General features: G+C 39.3%; 1 protein-coding gene across 2 annotated transcripts in view; it reads left to right on the plus strand.

The window, feature by feature from the left end:
* LOC132399960 (casein kinase II subunit alpha) overlaps nucleotides 1-19781 on the plus strand; it is a 123592-nt gene that overhangs the window by 655 nt on the left and 103156 nt on the right. Inside the window, exon 2 of one of the 2 annotated variants that reach the window (XM_059980940.1) lies at nucleotides 1055-1172. The exons of the other annotated variant lie outside the window; for it this stretch is intronic. The gene's annotated coding sequence lies outside the window, so the exon portion shown is untranslated. The remainder of the gene's footprint in view (nucleotides 1-1054; nucleotides 1173-19781) is intronic. 2 annotated transcript variants of the gene reach the window in all.

Below are 19781 nucleotides of genomic sequence, written 5' to 3' on the forward strand. Positions count from 1 at the left end.
AGGGGTATCTAATACGGGGACAGGCGGGGTCTATAATGTGTGCAAAGCGGGTGTGTAAGGCACGTGGAGGGGGTTTGATACTGGGTAGAAGGGAGTCTGTAATATAGTTCGAGGTGGTTTCTGTAACATATTTGGAGGTGGTGCCCATTTAAGGGGGTCTGTAATGTAGGGAAGATTTGTAATACAGTGGTGGCTTATAATATGAGGGTGGGTTTATAAAATTGGCTAGAGGGAGGGACTAAAATGGAGGAGTGCATTTTACTATGAGGTGTTGGGAAGGGTAATACACTGGATGTTGGGACAGTGCTCTGTAATGCTACCTTGTAGCAGTGGGGGTGTTTAGATGGAGGCCTGTAGTTCTCTCTTGTGTGTGTTGGGTGCCCAGGATGGGGCTAAAATATATGGAGTGTGGTGGTAGGTGTGTGTAGGGTTTTTATTATTCCTTTGAGGAGATGGAAGATGGCATTGTGGGAAAAGCAAGTTTCGGGGGATTTCAGGAGAGGACAGGTTGGGGAGGGGTTTGATATTGTGCCTTTTGTGGGTTACTTGGATAGTCTTTCTTTTATCTTGATCCCTCTCCCAATGTTGTAGCTGTGATTGTCATCTTTTTGCCAGGCAGCTGTTGAAGGATGCTGGCTCCATTGACCGAAATGGTTGGCCCATCTTAATGATTAAGATACAAGACATTAATAGTACTCTTTTTTTGTGAGATTTCATTCCCTAACAGGGAATGCTTGAAGTAATCATGTCAGTCAGCATCTGTGGAAAGAGAAACAGAATTTAATCCCTTCATCTGGGTGGAGGGTCTTTGACCTGAAACACTCTTTCTACAGATGCTGGTTGTTTCCAGCATTTTCTGTTTCCTTTTCAAGAATTAGATTGGACAAAGGGACATGAATTTGCATAAAAGCAAAAAAATATGGATGCAGGAAATCTGAAGAAAATGCTAGAAACACTTGGTTCAAGCAATAATGAGAGAAACAATTTGTACATCAGGTCAATGACTTTACATTTCTTTGAAAGGACCTCTTTCCTTTTTTCCTTTGTCTTCAAGCTTCTTATGAGGATGGAGTATCGTGTGCTATAAAGCAACATGTCTTCAAGCGTAGCCTTAGTTGTCTTGACTTTTCACAGACCTTTCCCTCTGATCTGCAATAATACCCCATGATATGGTAGGTGGCATGGTCCATTACCTTCTTGGATTTATATCCAGTGGCCTGGACCATTGGTTCAGAGGTGTGATTTTTGAATGCTACCATGATGGTTGGGGAATTTATAATCAAGTAATTAAATTTGGAATAAAAACTGTTTAATGGTGACCATAAAACTACCAGGCTTGTTCAAGACCCTGTGTTGGTTCATAATTGTCCTTAAAGGAAAGAGATCTGGCTTTGCTTTTATGGAGTTGACCTCTCTGTTCCCCCTCCCTATCTTCTCCTCAACTTCCACTCCTCCCTTTACTCTCCTCCTCCCCGCACCCCAATCAGTTCAGAGACAAACACAGATAGTCAAGATACAGTCAAACTGTCAATGGCAGTTCTGTTCATTACACTGTCAATGTAAGTAAATTATTGGAGGTCTAATCTCAGTCATTCATTTAGGGACAATAGAACTGGGAAAGAAATGTATGGGCATTAAAGTGGAAAGATGTGCTAGCTGAATTTGTGGTATCAAATGTTGAAGGTTTGAACTTTAATGCAGGAATAGTTTTCTAATGCAGTAGACTGTCAAAAATATGTTTCCAAATCTTTGTGATCTATAAACTATTAGCTGGGAATCAAATGACCATTAGACTTTGGGAAGCTGAAGTATTTAGGACAATTTGGTATGGAATTCTTTGTACTATTAGGATGGCAGCTATATATGAATTGACTGATTGAGCCTGGAGAAAGAATGATTATCAGAAATCTGGTCTCATGCGGATCTCTGTTTTCACTTGAGTGGCATACAATAGGTTGTAGTTTAGTTCGGTATATTTTTAATTTCACTGAGGTTTCAGGGTGTTCTATTTTAAAGTAACTTATAAATAGATGCCTCTAGAGATAAAAGATATATTTCATAAAAGATATTCCAATGTAACTCTCCTTTGCCCAGGTCTATTCTTCCGATTATTTAGATCAGGGAAGGTGCTGAAGAAGATAATTCTGTGTTGTCTGCTGAACCCATGTTGCTTAATTCAAATTTATAGTCCAAATCATTTTAATGAAAAATTATTCTGATTATTTTGCTGCAAAATTTATGACTAACAGCTTTCTTTTTCTTTGCGAGAAAGAAACAAGGTGAATTGTATGATTTTGCAGGTAGCTGAGACTAGATATTCAGTTGGGAGAGGGGATGAATCAGTTTATTCTTTGTATAAACGGCTTACTTTAATTTTAAGTTCCCATAGTAGCTAAGTTGGATGTTCAAAAAATGGTTACTGTTGAATAATTCTGAAGACTACCTTTTATAATACAAAATCAGATTTATAAAGAGATGTTTTAATTTTGACATTCAAGAGTTATGTTGAATAGAAATAAAGTACAAGATGAGATTGCACAGTATCTTGTCTGTGCACAAAAGGAGGAGATAAGTGATTATCTGAAATGTGTGCCTGTTTTCTGATAGTGATGCATTTGTTTGATTCCCTTGAATGTTTGGACTCTGCTTCCCTGATGTGTAATTTCAGTTGTCAATTAATTCCCAAATTAAGGTGGGGGGAATTCATAAGAAATAATAGAGAGAAATGAAGTGATATTTTGTATGTAAATTTCTCAGAAGCACAGAAAGGTTGCAGCATATGAGTTTGTGGCATTTGACTTCATTGAATCTGTGCTACCCAACTGCAAAAGCATTCCAGTTATCCTAGTTGTTTCCCTTTCCCTCAGAAGTCTTTGAAAGACAATTCGATGAAGACGTGCTTCGTAGATATGAGCAGGGTTGGAGGAAATGGTATAGCTCTGCTGATGGCGTGAGTGTTGTGTGTGTTAAAGAGATCTCAGAATCTAGACCAAGGATGAAATGGGTGAAATTGAATGCAGAGAAATATGGAGTGATTCTTTCTGGGAAGAATGAGGTGTACCAATAGAAGTGCTACAATTTTCAATTTGATCTGAGAGCTTTGAAGGCAGGCCCCACGAATGGAATAAATGTTTTTTAAAAAAAAATTGGTATCTTTAGCTTCATGAATGGAAGGATACTACAAATAAGTTATAATCAACCATTAAAACTCATTTGGTATTGTAGCCACTTTTGGCCTCTGCACATTAGCATGGATATAGAGTCCCTTCGTGCTTTTGCACGTAGGGGATCAGTTACATGGAATTATACTGAAAGCAGAGAAGTTTGTGGAATTTAGAGGCGTTGTTCGTACATGAATGAATTTTGATGGCAGATGTTCCATAATTGGAGTTCAGGGATTGAAGGTAATTGGCAAATTAACTAGAAGAGGCATGAATTTTTTTTCATGGATCAGCCATGATGAAATGGCGGAGCAGACTTACTGGGCTGAATGGCCTAAATCTGCACCTATGTCTTATGGTCTTGTGAAAAAATGTTTTTGCTGAGCTATTGTAATTTATGATATGGGGACTGCAAGGTGTGGGAATACAAAGCTGGTTTTCAAAAGGGGAACAGAGGGGGAAATGTGCTGTGAAAAAAAGTCATTAGACTACTTTTACCAGTGGGCCACTGGAGGGGTGATGAGTTCAAGGTCTTGCTGAATCATTGGATATACTTCAAAAATTTTGTAGCAGTCTCAGTTGTGCTTCAAACTCAAACTGTAAAAAGTTTTGGGGGTTACAAGTCTGGGAAATCAGAACTTTAAAGTTATCTTTGTATTCCCTTGTTAGAATTTATTACAAAATTTATGGCTATGATTCTAATCCTTTTCTGAAATAATCATATCAAAGTTGTGTTGGTAATCATTAATCACATGTTTCCATTTAGAATTCATGCAGATATTGCAATGAGATTATTGAGATGGTTTGGGTGTTGCAAATTTAGGCTGAATGGATTATTGCAATATTGTAGATTCTGGTTAATTGGGATACATCAGGACCAGTATATTTTGACCCACTTAAACAGCTGCCCCAATTAGCCAAAGTTTCATGGAAATAGTTAAGAACATATATTTATGTATTTTATGAAATTCAGAACAAATTGGAACACTGCTGATACATCACAATACTATAAAACTGGAGTTCCTAATAGTTATCGACTGAGGAATTCATCCAGTGTATGCTACTGTTCTTTTGATTGTCTGTAAATGAACAAAATCAACCTAGATATCTAGTGCAAATAATGAACTACCGTCATATAACGATTTTGGCGATGGCATCCTCCAAATCTTTGTTTTTATTGTAACATTCAAGATAATTGTTGCTGCCTTCAATTCATTGTAGTTTCTAATTTGAAGTAGTGAAATTGCTTTATTTTTACTCCCAGCTGTTTCTGGCATCTCTAAGCCTGAATGCTTGAAACCACAGCAAAACTGCACTGTTCCAATTAAGCATACTCCAAATAAACAAAGGGAGTCCTGACTATTTTGATTAGTTTTTGTTCTTTCAGAGTTGCCCTAGGTAAGGGCTGTCCCAATTAACTGAAATCCACTGTATTTGTAACTGCAAATGAATTAAATCATTTGATGTTCTGAACTGTGGCTGTTTACTTCAGGTGTGTTCTGTTCAATTTGATAGGCATGGTTAACTAGGTGTGATCATGCAAGTGTATCCCTTGTAATTTACCATTGAACATACTGAACTCCAGATTTACAGATTAGATTTTGGATTGAAGTCTACACCAGTTATGGATTGACAGTGCATTGTCAAGGCTGTATGACCAACCCCTATGTGTGCTGATGGCATATGATGGCTGATCTTCCCAGGTGATAGAAAAACCCTTGAAGGTGTTTCTCAGTTGAGTATGTTTTGGAGTTGGAAGGATCCTCCCATCCCGACACCACGGCAGAGAAATGTCACCAATGTGACATGAATTTTAAAATGGGTAAGAATTGGAATCAGGTTTAATATCACTGGCATATGTCGTGAAATTTGATTTTTTGTGGCAGCAGTACATGGTAATAAAAACTCTATCTAAAAGATGCTAATTTTGCAGCTGGTTTTTTTTAAAATGCACCAAAATCATGCGAACCGAGACAAATGCTCAACACTCTTCCTTTCCTGCCCCCAGCTGGATTGAGCCAGCAGCCTTTTGCCTTTTTGTGGTCTCACTCAGTCACAGGCTTCTTGCCTAAAAATGTCTTGGTGAATCCCGGATAGCTGAAAGTGGAGGTTACGTGCAACGTACAGGCTAAGAGATTGAGTTCCCTGTAGCATGACAAAGGATCCCACTTGAAGTGTACCTTGCCACTTGAGTAACCACTGGAACTCTGTACAAAGCAATCTGGTGTATTAATTGTTAGCATGTAGTCATGTCACCATTAGAAAGCATAAGTCATTCTTTGTAAATGGTCTTGAAATTAATTAATTAATTTTGGAATCTGGACTTTGCTAGCACATTGCTAATTGCCATTCTGAAAGTGGTGGTGAGTCACCTTGAAGAGCTACAGGCCAGATGTCTTTGAATGTAGTGGTCACGAGCTATGAATTTGGAATCACACATGGGCCAGGCAAGCATGACAGATTTTCTCCTGAACTACATTAGTGAACCAGGTGGGTTTTTCAATAATCCAGTAAAGAGTGAATTCTTATTACTAAGACTCGTAAAAATCTCAATTATTAACTGAATTTAAATTCCTTAGATGCTGTGGTGGGATTTAAAGTCAGATCTCTGGTTCGTTCATTCAGGCATCTGGATAACTGGTTGAAATTTCTAGCCACTGTACTACTCCTGTTGGGGAGAGTGTATGATACATCTTGTGAGTGCGCACAAGTCTCTAGAAGATTGAGACTACAAGAATAACTGGTGGATGTTCTTGTACTTAGACTAGTTTAACAATAATAATTGTTGTTGCTGTTGAAGTGGTGTTTCATGGAAGGCAACCTCTTGTCTTTGAATGACTAAGTTTAAATTTGGTTACAAAATTCTGGTTTTGGTAAGAGTTTAGAGACATGTTACTTGCTAATTTCCATTTCAGAAGAAAAGTTGCAATTATAGATTCAAAAGATAGAAAAATCATTCTAAAATCTTTGTGAATAATGTATATATCATTCTAATGCCACTAAATAGAATGTTAGCTTTTTGGCTACATAAAAGTGAAGAAGTCATTCCACCGGTTGTAGAAAGGTGTACTATGTAGACTGGTTCTAAGCCATTTAAACAGCTTCATTGTAGACCACATGACAGTGCTAAAACTGTGTAGTTGAAACTGCAAGAAGAGGAAAATTGTGTACTTGATTGTTTTCCAGCAAAGTGATGTTTTTTGAGCTAGCAGTGATATATTCTAACCACCAAATGATCTGTTAATACACACGTCCTTAAATTTACAATGTGAAAAAAATGGTTAATTTTTAGGGTGAGTAGAAAAAACTAAAGAGAATGAAGGTCGACTGTTCTTTTGTGCTAATGTCCCACATCCTTGGGTCTTAAGTAAAGTGTGTGTGTTTTTCAATGTTCCATAGATTTTGGAATTGTCCTATTGGAAAACTGCAAATCTAATCTCATACTTTAGAAAGGAAGGAGACAAAACAAGAATCTGTAGGTTAGTTAGCATAATAGATTATTGGGAAAATTTTGGAATATTTACTCAGCAGCAGAGCCTTTACAAATGAAGCAGTGCTAAATTGACATTGTGTGTGACATATTTATTAGAATTCCTTGAAGATGTAAAAAAAAGCATGGAAAAAGCCGGGCTGGTGGATGTAATGTATTTAGATTTTGAAAAAAAAATTGATCAGGTGCCATTTAAATGGTTACTCTTTAAGATAAGATTTCATGGAATTGTGGGTAACAGTTTGGGAAAAGGTTTGGCTACTTCAATATCTCTGTTTACATGAATGCTAATGTGCAGATGAAATTATCGGACTTCTTCCTCTCCAGCACTTTGCCTTTCCTACCCACCTGGCTTCAACTACCACCTGGCTGGCTTCCTTACCCTCCCCCCACATTGTTATTCTGGCATCTTTCCCTTCCTTTCTAATACTGAAGAAGGGTCTTGGCCTGAAGTGTTGACTTTCCATCATTTCAATAGATACTTCCTGAACTGCTGAGTTCCTCCAGCATTTTGTGTGTGCTGCTGTGAACATTCCAGTTAGAGTTCATCACCTCAAAAAATTTGCTTGAAAGCGTAACTAGCAAAAAGAAACAAATTAGATTAAAAGAGTTATTTTCAATCTGGTAAATTGTGTGTAGATTAAGTGAATTTGTGTGTGTATAGATTAAGGGGAGAATTTGGTGGGTGAAGGAAAATCATGCAAGGTAATCACTTTGAGAGGACGGATAAGGAAACAGTATTGTTTTAAGTGAAGTGAGACTACCGAAGACTGCTGTGGAGAAAGATCTTTAGTTCTTGTCCATGAAACAACAAAAGTTGGCATGGAAGTGCAGCAAGTACTTAGAAAGACGAGTGGGATGTTGGCTTTTTTGGCAAAAAAGGAATGACTTGAACAAGGGAGCAAGTTTTTCTTCAATTCTACAAAGGATTGTAAAATTATACCAAGAGTGCTCCTTATATGAGATGGAATATTGACAGTAACTCAGATAAGGTTAACAAGGTTGATTCCTAGAATGGAGGACGTTGCTTATTAATATAGGTTGTGAAGGCTGTTCCCATTATCATTACAGTTTAGGAAATTGAGGAGGTGATCTTATGGAAACGTACAATATTCTGGTGGGACTTGATATCCTCTTTGCTAAGAGGATACTTCCCTTTGTGGAGAGGCCTTCAAATTGGTGCAAAAAGCTTTTGAATAAAAATGAGATATTTCTTCTGAGGGTTGTGAATTATTAGAATTCTTTATCCGGAATTTTGTCATCAGTAAATATATTAAGTGCCTAGCAAGATGGCTCTATAGTCCATTGAGAAGAGAGTTGAGAAACAAGCATGATGTTTGAGATTCAACTTAGTTTGAGGTTCAGTCAAGAATTTGAGAACATTTATTTAGTTGGGAACTTGTGTTACAGTGATGAGTTTACCATAGAGTCATGCATTCAATGTAAAGGACAATAATTTGAGCAACGTTCTATATGAATCCATATTCTTTCTTTCTGGTCTTTTTCTGATTACTTCTAAAATGTAGTTGCTTGCATTGGTGCAAGCTAGAGCTAAGCTGCGTCCTGTAAGGTGTCATCAAATGAAATAAATCACTTGGTTAGTAGCTTAAGGAATGTTTCTTGGCCAGAGTCCACTACTTTCCAAATAATGCTACTTCAGTTTTTATGCGATGGTGCAGAACATGTAACCTATGGGCTGCATATGGCCTACCTCAGTGAAAGTGAACTGTTTGTGCTCTTAGTTATTTTGCCTCTACTTATTTGCAATACCAACTTATGTCCCAAAAGGCTGCTCCTGATTGAAGATTTGAGAAATGTAAGGCCTTCTCACCAACTAGCAAGTCCCTTCCTCCTAAAAATGGTTTGAAGCCTATTAAGCCTCAGTCTTAAAAGTACCAACTGTCAAAATGTTGGAATAGTTGTGTATGTTAATATTCACATATGTTAAATATCCAAAGTATTCAAAGTTAATCTAAAGTATACTTCAATATATAAACAATTAAATGCATATTAAATTAACAACACCTCTAAAAGTTCAATAATCCGGCATGCTCAAGATTTGTGGTGCTAGACAAATAGATTTCTATTGCCTATTAATATACATTTTTCAGTGGACTAAATTAGTTTATTATTGTAACATATTCAGTAGAAAAACTTGTCTTGCAGACCGTTCATTCAGATTAGTTCATTACTATCAGGTAAAACAATAACAGTGCAGGATAAAGTGTTACAGTTACAGAGAAAATTGTGTAGGTAGACAGTAAAACACAAGGTTATAATGAGATTGAGGTTGAATCTATATCATAATAGGGAACCATTTAATAGTCTTATAACAGCTGGATAGAAGCTGTCCTTAAGCCTGGTGGTATGTACTTTTTTGCATTTGTATCTTCTGTCTGATGGAAGGGAAAAAGGAGGAATTTTGGGGTGGCTGGCTGCTTTATACTGAGGCAGGGGAGGAGTTCAAAGAATCTGGAATCCAATTTCTTGCAGTCTCGGGCAGAGCAATTGCCTTACCAAGCAATGATGCATCCGGTTAGGATGCTTTCCATGGTACATCTGTAGAAATTGGTGTGGGTCAAAAGGAATGTGCTAGATTTCTTTAATCTCCTAAGGAAGTAGAGGTGCTGGGGCTGGTAAGCTTTCCTAGCCATCACTTCAACTGGCTGTTGGTGGCATTCACTTTTGGGAATTTAAAATCTCTCAACTCCCATGACCTCAGTTGAAAGGGTGTGCAGGAACTAGGCTAATGGTGAATTTAATGGTGTGCTGGATCAGAGCTCTGCTGATTTTCAAAGTGGCGCAGGAAGCATTTTGTGATCCAGATGTTGAACCATCAAAATTTTTAAATAGGTAGGTAGTTTATTATGAATACTTTAAAATTAGTTCTTTGCAAACAAAAATGTAAATTATCTGAAGGCTATCAGTTTCATCACCACCAGGCATAGGAGCAGTTCAAATGGCATTAGGGGTGCACCTTTCAGAAGTTTGGGATGTTTGCATAAATGACCTTTGAGTTTTTGGGTCTCTCTAGAGAAAAAATTGTGTCACCATTAAAAAGTTGTCTGCTTATCACCAACAGTATTTTAACCATGTTACTTTTCATCCTGGAGCCATTCTTAAGCTTTGGACAATAGGCTCAGAAAACAGAGAATTCATTTTGTTAAAATGTTGATTAAACAGATGAAGGTATAAGGCCATCCAAATGGTCTCTTGTTCGAGTTTCCATTTTGTGAATGACCTGAAATTGAAATAATGGCATCAACCTTGGTTGGGTGGATAGCTGCCCTGAGTCAAGACCCACTGTAATGCAGACATTTTAGTGAACTACATAGTGGGTGCTGCACTGTTAACATTTTATCCTAAAGGCAGTATATCATAGGCCACATTATTCTCAAATGGACCTAAAAATCCCATCATTGGAAAGCAAGCAAGGCAGTTCCAGTAATCTTACCAATATTTTGGTCCCGTAACCTGTGCTGGAGGAGATTTATAGTGAAAAGGCCATTGCACTGAAGCAGTTCCATTCTCTCTGCCTCAAAAATCTTGGTCCAGTAGTACGAGAAATTGTCATGACTGAAGATTTCCTTGGCTGGAGTGGATAGCCATGCCTCCTGTGCCTTGTCATTGTCCTTCACTCTCCATGAAACATTGCAGCTCTGCCTTCTTGGCCTTTGAATCTTGTAAATGATCTTGTCCACCCAGTCTGCCAGAACTGGCTTCACATGCTGGGGTAGGTATATCCCTATCTCCTCACCTGGTTTAGTCTTCCTGTTGGAGTAATGTACTGGGGTCCAATTCCTACCAAAAGTCTTACTTTGATCATCTTTTTGAGAATTATTTAATTTGCTATAAGGTGCTTTGGGATGCCTGGAGACTGGTGGCTTCATAAGGCAACATCCATCATTATGGAACCCTATCATTCAGGACATGCCCTGTTCTCGGTGCTACCATCAGGGAGGGGGTATAGGAGCCTGAAGGCACACAATCAGTGATTCAGGAACTGTTTCTTGCTGTCTGCCATTAGAGTTCTGAATGGACATTGAACCCTACCTCACTACATACTACATTTTTTTCTCTTTTTGCACTATTTAATTTTAACTTTTTTAATATATTTTATTATCATGTATTGCAATATACTGCTGCCGCATAACAACAAATTTCATGACATTTGCCCATGATATTAAGCCTGATTCTGATTGTAATTCCAAGTTCTCAAATTGTTAGTATCTGAAATGAGCTACCAAAGGAGGTAGTGCAGACAGGAATTGGAACAATATTTGAAGCATCTGGATAGGTGCTTGAATGAGGGAGATGTGGGGGGGGGACGGGACGGACATGGAATTAATGCAGGTGGATGGGTTTAATACAGCCAGGCATGATGTTTGGCAGCGATAAGGTGAGCTCAGGGGCCTGTTTCGATGCTGTACATCACTGAGTCTACATTTGAAAAGCATCAAGTCAAATTACCTTGACTCTGTCTCTTTGTGGAGTTCAGTGGCTGATGATCAGATTCCTCAGCATCAACATCTCTCTTGTCCTGCACTAGTCAGGCCTAGCTCAGGGACCTCATTCTTTCTGAGAGATGTTTTTGGACATACTAGGAAGAAGGCTTGACTTTTTTTTAAACCTGTTTTCCTTTATTTAATGCTTTTTGATTAGTTAATGTATTTTAGTTTTAATTTTAAATCTTTTAATAAATTACTAGAGAGTGATTTTAATAGATTTTGATTGTGTCTGGAGGACAGACATTTCAAAACATCTAAAATATTCCTATTGACAGGAGATAAAGCTCTACAAAATCTCCCATTTCTACTCTCCCCCTGGCCACTGACATTGCAGATGGGCAGAACCTGCCGGCAATGTGTTCAGGCAATTTAGCTCATTGTCACAATTGTACTAGACGTCTGTAGATCTTCCATAATACTTCATAATAGAGCATGGACTTTATCTAGTGTGTTGTAACTGTATAACGGATTTGTGAGTTATAGAAGGCAATATTTAGTTTCACTCTCCGAGCAAGGAAATTTAATTCATTAAATTCATGTCATAGTATGGAACAGACCCTTTGGCCCATCTTACCCTGTTAACCACCAGGGCAAGTCCCATTTGGCCCATATCCCTCTAAACCAGAGGTTCCCAACCTTTTTTATTGTATGGACCAATAATATTATGCAAGGAGTGTGTAGGCTACAGGTTGGGAACCTCTGGTCTATATCTTTCCTACCCATGCCACTATCTAAATTCCTTTTTAATTATAATTGTACCAGTCTCTAGCACTTCCTCTGGTAGTTTGTTCCACAGACCCATGAGTCCCTGTGGGAATAGTTTTACCCCAAATATCCCTTAAATCTTTCCCCTTTCACTTTAAGTGTATGCCCTTTAGCTCTAGACTCCCTTATCTTTGGGGGGAGGGGAGGGAAGCTGACCATTCACTGTACCCATGCTCCCCTCATGATTTTCTATACCTCTATGGTTTTCCTCAGCCTCCTATACTCCAGGGGAAAAAATGCTCCCACCTATCCAGTTTCTCCTTATAACTCAATCCCTCCTGTCCACTTAGGGTTCTTGTGAATCTTTTCTGCAACCTTTGGCAATGTCCTTCCTATAACTTGGCAGACCAGAATGAATAAAATAGTCCAAGAGTATACAGAATTGTTCATTTATTTTTGAAGAACATACAAGATCGGAAGAGGTCCTTCAACCCACAATATCTATGCTGACCACAGTGCCAATCCAAATTAATCAGATATGCCTCACCTGGTCTGTGTTCCTCCATTCCATGCATGTTCCTGTGTCTGCCGAAATGCTTATTAAACTTTGCTTTCATATCTGCTTTCACTACCACCTATGCTGTGTTTCAGCTACTAGCCATATATGTTCAACACTTCACACCTTTATGTATTAAACTACATTTGCCAATTTACTGTACAGATTTTCAACTGATCTTTGTCCTGCTATATCCCACTATAAAAACACAAGTTGCCTGGTAAATCTTTCAAACTTTTTCCTTCTCACCTTAAAACTATGCTGCCTAATATTTAAAATTTCCACCCTGGGTAAAAGACTGATTGCCTGCTGTTTATTTTATGTACTTCTATCAGCTTGCTCCTCAGTCTCCAAAGCTCAAGAGAAAATTATTCAGTTTTGGCCATATAGCTAATTCTCTTTAATCCAAAAATTCTCCTTAAATTCACGGCAAGCTGGATATTCATGAGAGATCAGGATCCCTGGTGAACCTCTTTTGTGTCCTCTTTAAAAAGCTCCAATTTGGGAGCCCCTGAGCCAGAACTTCATGGATGTGATAGTGAGGTAATGCACCAACATGACTTGCCAGCTTTTATACTCAACACCTTGACAAGTTCCACAAGGTTCTACCATTTATTGTACACTATCTTCTAACATTTGACCTTCCAAAGTTCGGCACTTCACACTTGTATGGATTAAACTCCATTTGCCATTTCTCTGTACAGATTTTCAACTGATTTTTGTCCCACTATATCCTTTGGCAACCTTCCTAAGTAACTGCCAATTTTTGTGTCTTCTGTAAACTTTGTAATCAGCCCACCTACATTTTTATCCAATTCATTTATATAGATCGCGAACACTAATCCCTGAGGAATGTAGACCTCCAGTCAAAATAACACTTCCCTCAGTTTTTTCAAGATTTATTGCTGGGAAGATGCAACTTTCTAAGCAATCAATCTTGAGAGAGAAGTGATTGCAATTGCCATTTACTCTGTCATTGACTTTTAGTATGATTTTCATACCCCCTCCCCAACCCAAAGTTGAGGACATCCTGAGGTGTGTAGGAGATGTGTAGGTATCAAACTGTTGATACAACTTGAAATTTATTGATAGCTCTTTTAGTCTGACAGCAAGACTGTCAAGACTGATAACACTGTGACTGTTTCTCGTTTGAGTTCAATGGTTATGGATTCAATTTTAGAATTTAACCCTTTGGTTTCAGTTTGAGGGCTGTACAGAAAAGGTTATTACATTAATGTTTGTTTTTCATTGATAAATGTTGCTTCTGAAAATTGACTTCAAGCTGATGTTTTTGAATGTAGTAATAATGCGTACTTCCTGTTTTAATTTTGTATTGGGTAGCTTGTGTTTAGTGATATGTGACACAATGGTGATAGGGCGAGAAATAGTGTAATTTTTGAGATGAAACCAGTTGCAGTAAACTGGCTTTTACCCAGCAGTATTAACGAACGGAATCATCATGTATATGTGTAAGTTTCTTTATCATAACATAAATTAAGAAACAAGAGGGGCATACTCCGTCAAGCATTCACTAATTTCAGGACCCACACGATGTGTGGGCTCATCAGTTTTCCTATCTGAATTTTGATATCGAACCCGTGAACACTGACTCACATTTTCAATAAATATTATTTCTGTTTATTTGCACAATTTTTCATCTATTCAATATACATATACTGTAATTGTTTTTATTTCATATTATTTTTCTATATTATGTATTGCATTGGACTGCTGCTGCTAAGTTAACAAATTTCACGACACATGCCCATGGTAATAAACTACTTCATTACTTCAAGTTAGGAACTAACATGAATTTGAATATAACGATAATCATCTTGAATGTTCCAATGAAAATGAAGATGTGGAGAATGCAATCGTTGATAGCATTTGTTTGAAGGCAGTCTATTACCTACACAAGATATCTGCACTAATTTTGTTCATTGACAGTCAATCAAAAGAACGAGTAAACTGGATGAATTCCTCCATTGATAACTGTTAGGAAATATTAGTTTTATAGTACTGTAATAATATTGGTAGTGTTCTAATTTGTTCTATATTTCATTTAAATACATAATTTGGTACTCAGTTAAACAGTAGTTTGCCTTTTTATACTTCAACTATTTCCTTGAAGCTTTGGCCAAGAAATCTTTAGTGTGTGCCATCTTGAGCATGCACGCCACCCTTGTATGTAGAACATTTACTGTTTGCATTAAAGCTTTATCAACTTGTGTTTAGCACAAATAATATGTATTGAAAATGTTTATAGCTATTGTACACAGCATAAATGGGATTAGTTCTGGTCCACAATCAGATTTTCATGTGTTCAAATTTTCTAGTTTTGATGGAAAATGGCTGTTGCCAGGGAAACTTTACTATTAAAGGTGTATTGTTGATTTATTGTTAATCTTGTAATTAACTGCATCTATGTGTATAGCTAGCCAAGTGAAATGTTACTGTAATGTATTTGAAAAATACTGAGAACAACTTCATCCATTTCTCATGGTAGGGGAATCTAGGACAAGAGGGCACGACTTCAGGATTGAAGGACGTCTATTTAGAACAGAGATGTAGAGAAATTACTTGAGTCAGAGGTGGTAAATTGTGGAATATATTCCACGAGTGGCTATGGAGGCCGAGTCATTGGGCCTTTTTAAGGCAGAGATAGATAGGTTCTTGATTAGCCAGGTCATCAAAGGGTATGGGGAGATAGCAGGGGAGTAGGGATAACTGGAAGAATTGGATCATTCCATAATTGAATGGTGGAGCAGACTCGATGGGTTGAACAGCCAACCTCTGCTCCTGTGTCTTATGGTCTTACTAATGCTACTGTTTTTACCATCTCATGGGTGTGAGAAGAATTTTGCAGAATCCTAATTTATAGTTTCAGATGAGATGTGCTAGTGGTTTCTGTTTCACATTTAGAATTTTTGGACACTTTTATTCAGATCAGCATCATATTCAGGAGTCTGACACTATACTCTTGAGTTTGAACCTGATATCAGATGTCACTCCCACTTGGGGACGCTGAACTGTGAATGTTCACACCACAGGTTTCTAAGATGCATCAGGAGATCGCTGGCCAAATGTCTTTCAAAAATACTTTGCCCATTTTGCTTTTCAAATTACTGACATTCCCAAAGAAATGATGGGAACAGGAGAAGCCTGCACTTTTCAGCATTACCCCTCTCACAAAAAGGTAGTTAATTTCTCTGTTAGTATTATTAACTATTAGTGTGTTGCTGTAATTGTGATTGGTATATGGTAGTATACCATCACTACACATGCTAACCAGAAGCCATGGATGACAGCGGAGGTGCGTGAGCTGTTGAGGACCTGTGACTCCGTCTTCAGAGCAGGTGACAAGGCGGACCTAACAACAGCAAGGGCCAAATTGTCCTGGGCCATCAGAGAGGCAAAGCATGCACACGCCCAGTGAATCCACAGCCACTTCCAGGACAGCGGTGACACGCGGCGCATGTGGAAGGGCATTCAGGACATCACCAACTACAGGACAACATCACCTGACTATGCGGGTGATGCTTCCCTCCCAGATGCGCTGAATAACTTCTACACTCGTTTTGAGGCGGAAAATGACGTGGCGGCAAGGAAGTCCACTCCTCCAAATGACCAGGTGTTATATCTCAGCGTGGCCGATGTGAGAAGAACCCTTTGCAGGGTCAACCCACAGAAGGCTGCTGGACCAGACAATATTCCTTGTAGAGTGCTTAGAGGACGTGCAGACCAGCTAGTAGATGTTCTCACTGACATCTTCAACATCTCCATGAGCAGCACCACCATTCCAACGTGCTTCAAGGCCACCACCATCGTCCCCGTGCTGAAGAAGTCTTCAGTGTCCTGCCTCAATGACTACCGTCCCCTTGCACTCACATCCATCATCATGAAGTTTTTCGAGAGGTACATCAAGACCCTGCTGCCCCCCTCACTGGACTCCCTGCAGTTGCGTACCATTCCAACCGCTCAACAGGTGACGCCATTGCCATCACCCTCCACATGGCCTTAAACTGCCTGGACAAATGTTCGAATGCTGTTCATAGACTTCAGTTCAGCTTTCAACACAATCATCCATCAGAAACTGATTGGAAAGCTGAGCCTACTGGGCCTGAACACCACCTTCTGCAACTGGATACTAGACTTCTGGACAGTCAGTCCAGATTGGAGGCAGCATCTCCAACACCATCACACTGAGCACAAGGGCCCCCCAGGGCTGTGTGCTCAGTCCAGTGCTGTTCGCTTTGCTGACCCATGACTGGTCTGCAACACACAGCTCGAACCACATCATCAGTTTCGCCGATGACAGGACCGTGGTGGGTCTCATCAGCAAGTACGATAAATCAGCATACAGAGAGGAGGTGCAGCAGCTAACGGACTGGTGCAAAGCCAACAGCCTGCCTCTGAACGTGAACAAAACAAAAGAGATGGTCGTTTACTTCAGGAGGGCACAGAGCGACCACTCCCCACTGAACATTGCGGGCTCCTCGGTAGAGATCATTAGAGCACCAAATTTCTTGGTGATCACCTGGCGGAGAATCTCACCTGGTCCCTCAACACCAGTTCCATAGCAAAGAAAGCCCAGCAGCGTCTCTACTTTCTGCGAAGGCTGAGGAAAGTCCATCTCCCACCCCCCACATTCTCAACACATCCTACATAGGTTGTATTGAGAGCATCCTGAGCAGCTGCATCACTGCCTGGTTTGGAAATTGCATCACTGGGATCGCAGGACCCTGCAGCGGATAGTGAGGTCAGCTGAGAAGATCCTCGGGGTCTCTCTTCCCACCATTACAGACATTTACACTACACACTGCATCTGCAAAGCAAACAGCATTATGAAGGACCCCATGCACCCCTCATACAAACTCTTCTCCCTCCTGCCATCTGGGAAAAGGCACCGGAGCATTCGGGCTCTCACGACCAGACTATGTAACAGCTTCTTTCCCCAAGCTATCAGACTCCTCAATACCCAGAGCCTGGACTGACAGCAACTTACTGCCCTCTACTGTGCCTATCATCTTATTTATTATTTATTATAATGCCTGCACTGTTTTGTGCACTTTATGCAGTCCTGGGTAGGTCTGTAGTCTAGTGTAGTTTTTTTTTTCTGTGCTGTTTTCACGTAGTTCAGTCTAGTTTTTGTACTGTTTCATGTAGCACCATGGTCCTGAAAAACATCTCATTTTTAATGTACTGTACCAGCTGTTAGGGTCGAAATGACAATAAAAAGCGACTTGTATAGTGGTAAATTGATAGACATGCAGCCAGAGCTAAACTATTTATCCAGAAACATGAATTTCATGAATCCATGTTTAATTTCAAGTAACTAAATTAATCAAGAGAATTAAAAGAAAGAAGCTTATTGCTCTCATGGTATGCACAAAACTATTGGGTAGTTGTAATGGTTCATGGGGTTCACTAATGTCCTGCTATCCTTGCCTGATTGACTTGAGACCCACAAATGTTGTTGGTTATTATTTGTCTCAGTTTAGAGAAATGTTGGGAAGGCAATAAATGCCAGCATTGCTGGTAATATTCTTTTAGTTTCAAGGGAATACTAATAGAATTGGATAATGTGCCATGAGGCCCAGCTCTCCTGGTGGTTTGTTACGAGTTGTTCATTTGATAATCAGTGGTTTCGCACTACTGGTATAGTGGGAAAGACCAGATAATTGGCTGCTGATGGGGCTGAGGCTGTCTAATTCAGCTATGGCTTACTTCATTCAGTTTGGTTCTCTTTTTGCAGAAGGGGATATAGACATCTTTCAGAAATGCTGGGGAACCAAGAGTCTAAAGAAAAAGGAGAACTGAAGGAAATTAGCAGTCGATACAGAGTTGGAGAAAGCCACAAAATCCCAAGGATCCAATAACCTGTACCCCCCTAAAGAAATAGCTGTAGTAATAGTGCATGCATTGTCACCTTCCAGAATTCTATAGATTGTGGAATGGCGCTTGCAGGATGGCAAGTATAATCCCACTAAATATGTAACAAGGAGCTGGAAACTACTGACAAGATAACCTAACATCATGGTATGAAAAATGTTGAATTCCGTATACAAATTATGATAATGGGACACTTATAAACCAGTCCTTTCCCTCCATGGATGCTGGATAACCTGCTGAGTTCTTCCAGTAGTATTTATTTTTGCTCCAGATTCCTTAATTTATCAAAGGGAAATCAATTTTTTCACAAACCTATTTTTTTTAAGGATGTACAATGCCTTGAAAAGTATTCAACCCCCACAACTATTTTCACATTCTACTGTCTCATTTTGTAACTTTATAAAGTAATTTGAAATAGGATTTCTTTTTAGGTAAATCTACATAACATTGTGCATCGTGTCGATTCAAAAGAAACATTGTAAACACTGCCAACAATTCACTGAAAATTTTTAAAAAATCAAATTTGTGAGGCTGCAAAAGCATTCATCCCCTTTGTAATTACTAAGCTAACTTTCCTCAGGTGCATTATTGTTTACTACTGTACCAATTTACTCAATTTGATGTTAAAAGATTGGAGGATACCCACTTTCAATGAATTTATAAGAATAAATACCTCCTATCTCTCTGTAAGGGCCAAAAGTATCGTAGATTTTCAACAGACCAAACCAAAATGAAGACAAAAGAGCATTCGGGACAAGTCAAGGAAATTATAATAGAGAAGCACAAATCTTGGGTAGGGTACAAGATGCTGAACCTACCTTGGAGCTCTGTGCAGTCCATTGTGAAAAAGTGATTTAAAAATAAGAAACTACAGCCACACCGCCTAGGTCAGACAACCCTCTAAACTAGTGGTCACCAACCTTTTTAAGCCCAAGATCCATTAACTCAGCTTTAGAGAAAGGCGAGATCGACTCCAAATTGATTAGTCACGTGCATGCGCACTGGGGCAGAAAAGACCGGAAATAAAACCCCACAACCCGGAAGTAGAAATAATGCATAAGCACCAGGGGTACCCACCCTTTTTGGCACCATGGACCAGTTTAATATTGACAATATTCTTGCGGACCGGCTGACTGTGGGGAGGTTGGGGGTGTGTTAAACACCACCTTTGTGGCTCTCAGCACTTAGCTGCTGTCCCACCCTGCTCACGTTTTTTCCACGGAAAAAAACTCAACGAGTTCGTCTTTTAAGTGCAGGGTGCTTGGACTCAGGGTACCAAAGCAGTTTTGAAGGCTTCATTGCTGCATTAGACAGCCTCCAGGCCCAAACCCAAACCCAAACTCCATCCTCTGCCCACCAGACGCCCTAGCCAGGTCAGGGCCGCGGCAGTTACAGTCAGGATAGAGCGACCAACCAAGTGAGAAGAGCGAGAGGCCTGCACCTGCCCCCCTCGTAGGATCTATTGACCG

This window comes from Hypanus sabinus, chromosome 9, assembly GCF_030144855.1.
Source record: "Hypanus sabinus isolate sHypSab1 chromosome 9, sHypSab1.hap1, whole genome shotgun sequence".
NCBI classification, from domain to species: domain Eukaryota; kingdom Metazoa; phylum Chordata; class Chondrichthyes; order Myliobatiformes; family Dasyatidae; genus Hypanus; species Hypanus sabinus.